Genomic DNA, 7,379 nt, shown 5'->3' with positions numbered 1-7,379 from the left:
AGAATTCTGGATGATTATATAGAGTTCTTGATGATTATGTGTTGTTCTTGATAATTACGTGACGCTCTTGATGTTTAGGTGTTATTCTTACCGAACCTTGCAATTAGAAGACGAACCGTATTCTTGTTGATATAAAAGTGATTAGAACCCTAGGTTGTATCGTATGATCTTATTCTTGGATTATCGGGTGGGGAAATCGCATGGTTGGGTGTTGATTATATTTAGAAAAGCATGATAGGTTATGTGCCGTTCGTTTCTTGTATTTGATTCGTTAATTGTCTACGTGTTGTCATTAATTGCGTTGTAAAGTGTCCGAGCATGGTTTCGGGTTCCACAACGGTTCCCGGGGCGTAAAGTGTGTGAAAAGAGTCAGTGGGGGGTAGGAGACCCGCCACCTACCCACGGCCGTGAAACACCGCCCGGCAGCGGGTGGCCGGCGGGCGGGCAGCTGCCCGCCGGCGACCCGCTGCCCGGAACAGTATTATCCGGCGGGCAGCCGGCGGGTGGCCCCCACCCACCGGTTACCCGCTGGAAATTCATCCCACCCGGGATCCCGGCTTCCCCGTTTGATGTTCCCCCATTCCCCGTGGTGTCCCAACGGACTCCGTTTATCGTGCCTATGTCTAGTTTGATGTTTTGGGTACCGTTCATAGGTTTATGAGTCCATTGTATTGCATGCTAGTTGAATCGGTATCCCGTTGACCTAGGTGGAAGGAGTATGAACCCCTTAGGACTATTCTTAGTATGTGATGGATCACACATACGTTTTGTTATACGTTTTCTCCCCCTTCCTAATGTGTAATGTGGGTTGCATGTGCTTGCTATGTGTTATGTGTGTGTTACCCCAATTCGGTTGCGATCGGATTGGTTATCCTGAGCTGCGGTTCAGAAGCTGGCTGCGGTCAGATTGATACTCTTGGGCTGCGGTCCACCGTTTGGTTGCGATCAAACGTTCCTATACGAGCTGCGGTTCGTCCTTTTTCCTGGCTGCGGTCAGATGACATTCTCTTGGGCTGCGGTCCACTGTTTGGTTGCGATCAAACACTATGATGAGCTGCGGTTCATCGGTCGGTTGCGATCGACCCCTCCGTGTTGCGATACGGGGCAGGGTGCTGCGGGGCCGTGTTAGAGCTATATGCGCTGACCCTCATGTATGGGCATGCGATTGGTCCTATGGCGCCAACAAAGTGTGTTATGTGTTGTGACAGGGACGAGTTGTGATTACGAGTATCTTGGGGGATGTGACTATGGGATTTATATTGGGGATTGTTCATGTTGGGTTATGATCATTGTTTATGCCTTGCCTTATCTGTCTTATGTGTTGTGAACTGCATATGCTTGTTATAACTGTTGCTTGCGTCTGGCCTTATCTGTCGAGTCATTCCTGGTTTTTTTAGGCTAGAGTTCGTAGGATATATCTTCATGCTCAAAATGGTTTTCGTATATCTATATATATCTCTATATGTATTGTATTTCAACGCGTTGGAGTGGGTTACCAGCATCTCTCGCTGAACAGATATATTTGGCTTTCAGGCACAGAAGATTAAGTCACTAGAGTGCGCTAGAACTTAGAAGTAGATAGTTTCCCTTTTGGCCTGCGTGCCACGTTTACGTATTTACGCTTTGAGAATATTAGTTAGTTAGCTTGTGCACTTGGGTTCTCTAGCCCAGGTGTGGCATAACACCCCGAACGCTTGCATTTATATCTTGGGATTTAATAAGATTCTACCTTTATTATAAGTTTTAAAAGTCTTGAAAATCTGGGGTGTTACAATCACAATACCAATTCCCAATCCAACCTAGGGCTCTAGTCCCACCCAAATCATCAAAAATCATATTTTATTTTTATTATCAAGAACCATCAAGATTATCAAGAATCATCACATAAATGTCAAGAACCTCTTTTCAACATCAAGATCATCAAGATCCCTCATAAAATCATCACATCAATCAATCAAGATTATATCACAAATATCATAAAGAAATTCATCAAGACACAAGTATATAGAGGGAGCCAAAGAAGGAGATCATAGCAAGGAAAATAGGTTTTGTTGAGACATGGGTTACCTCTTAGCCTTAATCAATTTCCTTGGCTATGAAGGGTCTTTATTTAAGATTTCTTCTTTCTTGATTTCTCCTATGGGAATTCTTGGGGAATTCTTGTGTGGTGAAAGTTATTGTGGTGTGAGTTCTAGGTGGCTCTTATGTCCTTATATATATATATATATATATATATATATATATATATATATATATATATATATATATATATATATATATATATATATATATATATGTATATATATATATATGTATATATATGTATATATATATGTATATATATATATATATATACATATATATATATATATATATATATATATATATATATATATATATATATATATATATATATATATATATATATATAAGAGTCCCAATTAGGGTCTAAGTGGTATGGCTTTGCTAATTCTATTTCCCATAGGACTAAAAACACGTTTGGTTCACGGAATGAATTTTGAGGTAATAGGAATGCTATTCCATAAGGAATGGAATAGGCCAGGAATAGAATATGAATTGTATTCAATTGTTTGGTTCGCGGAAGGAATAAACTTTAGGAATTCTATTACAGTGTTTGGTTGATTTAAGGAATAGAAATGAAATATGTTTTAAAAGACATAAATACCCTTATAAAAATATGTGAGGGTGGCGATGGTGGTGGTGGCGGTGGTGGTCATGGTGGTGGTGGCGGTGGGCATGGTGGTGTTGGGGTGGTAGTGGTGGTGGGGGCAACGGTGGTGGTGGTGGTGACGGTGACGGTTGTGGCAGTGGTGGTGGGGACGGCGACGGTTGTGGCGGTGGTGGTGGTGGTGGCGGTGGTGCTGCTGGGTGGTGGTTCTGGTGGTGGCGGCGGCAGCGACGGTTGTGGCGATGGTGGTGGCGGCGGCGGCGGTGATGTTGGCGATGACGGTGGTGAAATATGATAAATTTATATATAGGATAAAAAAATTAGGTTAAAGAAAGGGGTAAAAAAGAAAATAGATTCTAAAATCTATTCCTAACGTTCAGTAATAGGCTAATACCAAGGGGGGCCCTAGTAATAGCTATTACCTTATTTGAGGTAATAGGCTATTACCAGGAATATTATTCCTGGTAATAGAAATGGTTACCAAACAAAGGAATATGCCTATTACTGGGAATGCTATGCCATTCCCGGCCTATTCCGCGAACCAAACGGACCATAAGGGATTGACTTTAGGGATAAGGGCCCGTGGACTATGGTGGACCCCTTTTTAGCTAATTAATGGATTTTAACTCCCTTTTTGGGCTGAGTAATTAATTAATTAATTTGGGTTTAGGGGTCGTAACACGGGGTGTTACACTCTCCCCCCCCCCCCCCCCTTACAAGAGGCTTCGTCCCCGAAGCTGGTGCGTGGATCCATTATTTCACCACTGGACGTCGCGTATTTTGGCCTCTTGATTAGGGAATGTGGCCCAGCGCGTTGTCTTTGCTGGGGTAGATTGGATTTCTGGTGAAGTGGTGATTGGAGAGTTCGGGTCTACCTTGGTTCCCTGCTCCTGAGCTGGATGCCCCGCGAGTGCCCAGTATGGTCTCGATTGCTACCACCCTCTGATCTAAAGCGCGTGTTGCATGGATTAGGGACGAGAACCCTTCGTCCATGATTTGGTTTTGAAGGGTGAGCTGTGCGAGGATGCGCTTGTTGACGGATTTTTCATTTTGGCCCCTTGGGTTTCCCCCTGTTCGTGCGGGTGCCGGTGGGTTAGCCTCACTATCCTCTTCCGGTTCCTCATTTCCCTCTAGTCCCCCACAATCTTGCATGGCCCGTTTAAGCTTTTTGTTGGAGATTTCCAATCGGTCAACCAATTCTCTTCGCTCCTCCTCGGGTTTAAGGCAAATTTCCTCGAGGGTGATATACTGTCCCCCTTCGGTGTAGTAGATATCATTGCGACGGAGGTTCTGGGCATTGAAAATCATGCCGCTTGCGGGCTTGACCTCTGTGTGGCTCAGGTCCACTCCCTTCTTCTCCATGATCCAACTCAGGATCATTCCGTAAGGTAGACTAAGCCGGTTGCTAGTCTTGCAAAACTCCATGTGCTTTAACATAAGGGCCGGTAGATTGAACCTGATTTTGTGCTTTAGGAGGTAAGCAAAAGTACACTCAAAACTTCCCACATCCTTGCTTTTGTTATTTGTAGGCAACAGGCTATCAGTTACAATCATGACTAGTATCTTTTGTTCCCCGGTTAGCCATTTCCTGTTTGGCCGAGTGACCGAGGTGAAACCTTCTTCCTTTCCGAGTAGGTACCCGAGGTAGTCCTTGTACCCCGTGTTTTGGGTACCAATCCACCCCTTCCGGTCGTAGTCTGACACACCCGTGGTGGTCAATCTTAAGAGTTTGGCAAAGCGGCCTTCGGAAAGTATGATTTCTTTGCCTCGGACTTTAGTGGTGATTTCCAGTTTATCACCTCGTTTGACGGCTACCAAATGATGATAGAACTCTTTCACCAATTCGGGGTATGTATCCCCTTTTATGGCAAGATACGTATCCAAGAGCCCTTGGAAGTTAAGCATGTCGACCAACTCCGGAGAGAATTGGTCGGGTTCGAGGGCTTTACCTCCGATCAAGGTTTAGTCGGCGTTGCTCCATTCTGGGGTGCGGATTCCGGGCTTTTTCGGCATTTTGAGTTTTTCTTCTAGGTGGCGTTTTTCCGGCGAGCTCCGGCGAAATATCGGCGGGGGTTCCGGCGGTGCAGCTTCTCCGACGGCGACGGTTTCCAGCGGGGCTTTGGCCTAGGCGAGGTGGCGGTGGAGCTCGGGTGGTGTGGCCGTGGCGACGTGTGACAGCGGGCGGTGTTCGGGTGGCTGACGGGCGGCGGTGGCACTGCGGGTTGCCTCCCGGACGGCGATGGTGGGCGCTGCCTGGGCGGATGTCGGTGGCTCGGCTGGTGACGGCGGCTGGCGGGGTGGTTTGTTGGGGTGCTGGGGTGGTGTTGTGTGGCGGCGGGGTGAGTGGGAGAGGAAGAGAGAGTGGAAGGAGAAGAAGAAGAAGGGTTTTTGATTTGGGGGTTTTGGGAGTTTTTAAGGATTTTGTAGGGGTTTAAGAAGGGAGTGTTCCCTTAAAGTTTTAAGAAACACCCTTGGCTTAGTGGTTAAGGTTTTAACTTGTAAGTGGGAGGTCCATGGTTCGATTCCTGTTGATAGCATTGGTCATCCTTGTCTTTTTCCTTCTTTTGTCATCTAGTGATAGAAGATTTGGTTGGTCTCTTTTGTTGTTGATGTGGATAATCTAATTCCTTTCCCTTATGCTAAAATTATTTTGATTTAGCTCTTTATTTATAATAATTCCGAACTAATTAGTCTAAACTAGCAATTCTACTATGAGGGTGGTTACAAGGGGTTTGTCAGTTATCCTAAATAGAACTCATCTCCTGGGTTTTCTTCTGGCGGGTTTGCGTGATCTTCGTTTCCTGGGACCATGTTTTCTTCGTTTCATGGCTCGGCCTTACGTTAGCGTCGTTTCTTGTTCTTTTCATAGGTGGCGCCCCTCCTCTGGTGTTTCTTTTTCGAATCTGTTCCTGAACCCCAAGCTGTAGTAGTTTGATTCGGGGGCACTGGAGTAGGCCTCGTTGAGGGTCCGGGGTCCGCTTACTACTAGTGCTTTTCGGGCTTCGAAGTTGAGGCCTGATACGAATCTCTTTATTTTGGTTGTCTCTATGGGGACTAGTTCTGGCGCGAAGCGTGCCAGTTCGAGGAATCGTTTATGGTATTCCATGACGGTAGTCGTTCCTTGTTTTAGGTGAAGGAACTCTTCGTGCATAGATGCTCTTACGTGGGCTGGGTAGAATCGTTCTCGCCGCCGTGTTTTCAGGTTTTCCCAGTTGAATCCTGGTTCTTGCCTGTAAGTGGGTCCCTCGTAGATCCACCAAAGGTCTGCTTCGTGTCCGAAGTAGAATGAGGCTACCTCTACACTACGTTCTTCTGGGCATTCTACCAACCCCAGAATTTTGTCGAAGGTCCGAATCCATTCTTCAAGGATGGCGGGATCTTATTCTCCCGAGAAGGTAGGTGGTCGATGATTTGAAACTTGTCGGGCGACTTCTGAGTTTGTGTTTGGTGGGGGTGGTGGTGGTCGGTTGTTGCGGAGAGCTACGTCGCTTAGTTCTTGGGCGACTTGTGTTAGTTGCTGTAGGGTTTGAGCCAGGGGGTCGTGTGTAGTGGGTTCCGGAGTCCTTGATTGTTTTCTGGTTGGTGCCATGATGCTGATCTATAGAGCCAATGTTCATAGTAACGTTTTTTTTTTTTTTTTTTTTTTTTTTTTTTTTTTTTTTAATTATATATTTACATACTTTTTTTTTTCTTTTTTTTTTTTAAAGACTTTATTATAAAAAAAAAAAAAAAAGGCCAAAGCCAATACAAAAAAATGGACTTAGGCCCCACATGGCCTAAATCCTACTAACTAATCTAAATAAACTAAATAAAACGAGATTACATAACGAGGCCCCCGGGCTCTAACATGCATGCCCCAAGTCCCATACTAGCTATCACTAACCAAAACGCAGACAAGAGTATAAACATCAAGATGTGAAATAAGTAGCCTGTGAAGCAGCTCCGAAAAAGTGCACGCGCAGCCCAACTGCTTCACAGCCCACCATATAGTCCGAAGCTCAAATAGCAAGGAATAGACACCTCGCGTGTCACCATCATAGTACCTCCCTGCCAGTTGCACTATAGCGACTACACATCATAATGCAGCCTAACCGGGCTTCACCACGACTATAACACCTCCCGTAGCGCTATTGGCTGGCCCGTAAATCAAGACATGCCATACAACAAGATAGATACATAGCTAGCAATGGCACGCAGGCCTAAGTCGAGATACATAGCTAAAGATGGCACGCAGGCCTAAGAAAAAAAAGTACAAGGTAAATCACAGGCCATAAAATCAACCAACATAGCACAAGGCAGCCAATAGCAGAACTCCCGATCAGCACCAGTACGAACCAGAACCAACCCTAACGGGATTAGCTACTATGGGCCAGCAGCAAGCCTGGACTACCGCCAACGGATTTGAAAAACACCTACCCGGCCACCATTCAGCCCGGGCTAGGATGCAATTTTTTACCACTTGCATCGGCGTTGAGACCTGGTCTGTCCCAAAAAATGCCTGCAAAGGCGAAACCAAAACAGCCCAAGACCAGTTCATGCCTCCGAGCCCAAAGAAACAGCACCTGCAAAAAAATAGAAACAAGATAGAACAACCAAGCATCCTGTTCCCCTGACCCAACTATAATTTCTACCTCGGGTGAGTGTTTAAGGTTATAACAGGCTGACGCGAACAAAAAGCAACCCCCCAAAT

Source organism: Ipomoea nil, unplaced genomic scaffold (assembly GCF_001879475.1).
Source record: "Ipomoea nil cultivar Tokyo-kokei standard unplaced genomic scaffold, Asagao_1.1 scaffold1401, whole genome shotgun sequence".
Taxonomy (NCBI): Eukaryota; Viridiplantae; Streptophyta; class Magnoliopsida; order Solanales; family Convolvulaceae; genus Ipomoea; species Ipomoea nil.
The sequence above is the reverse complement of the archived record's forward strand: the minus strand, read 5'-3'. Positions refer to the sequence as shown.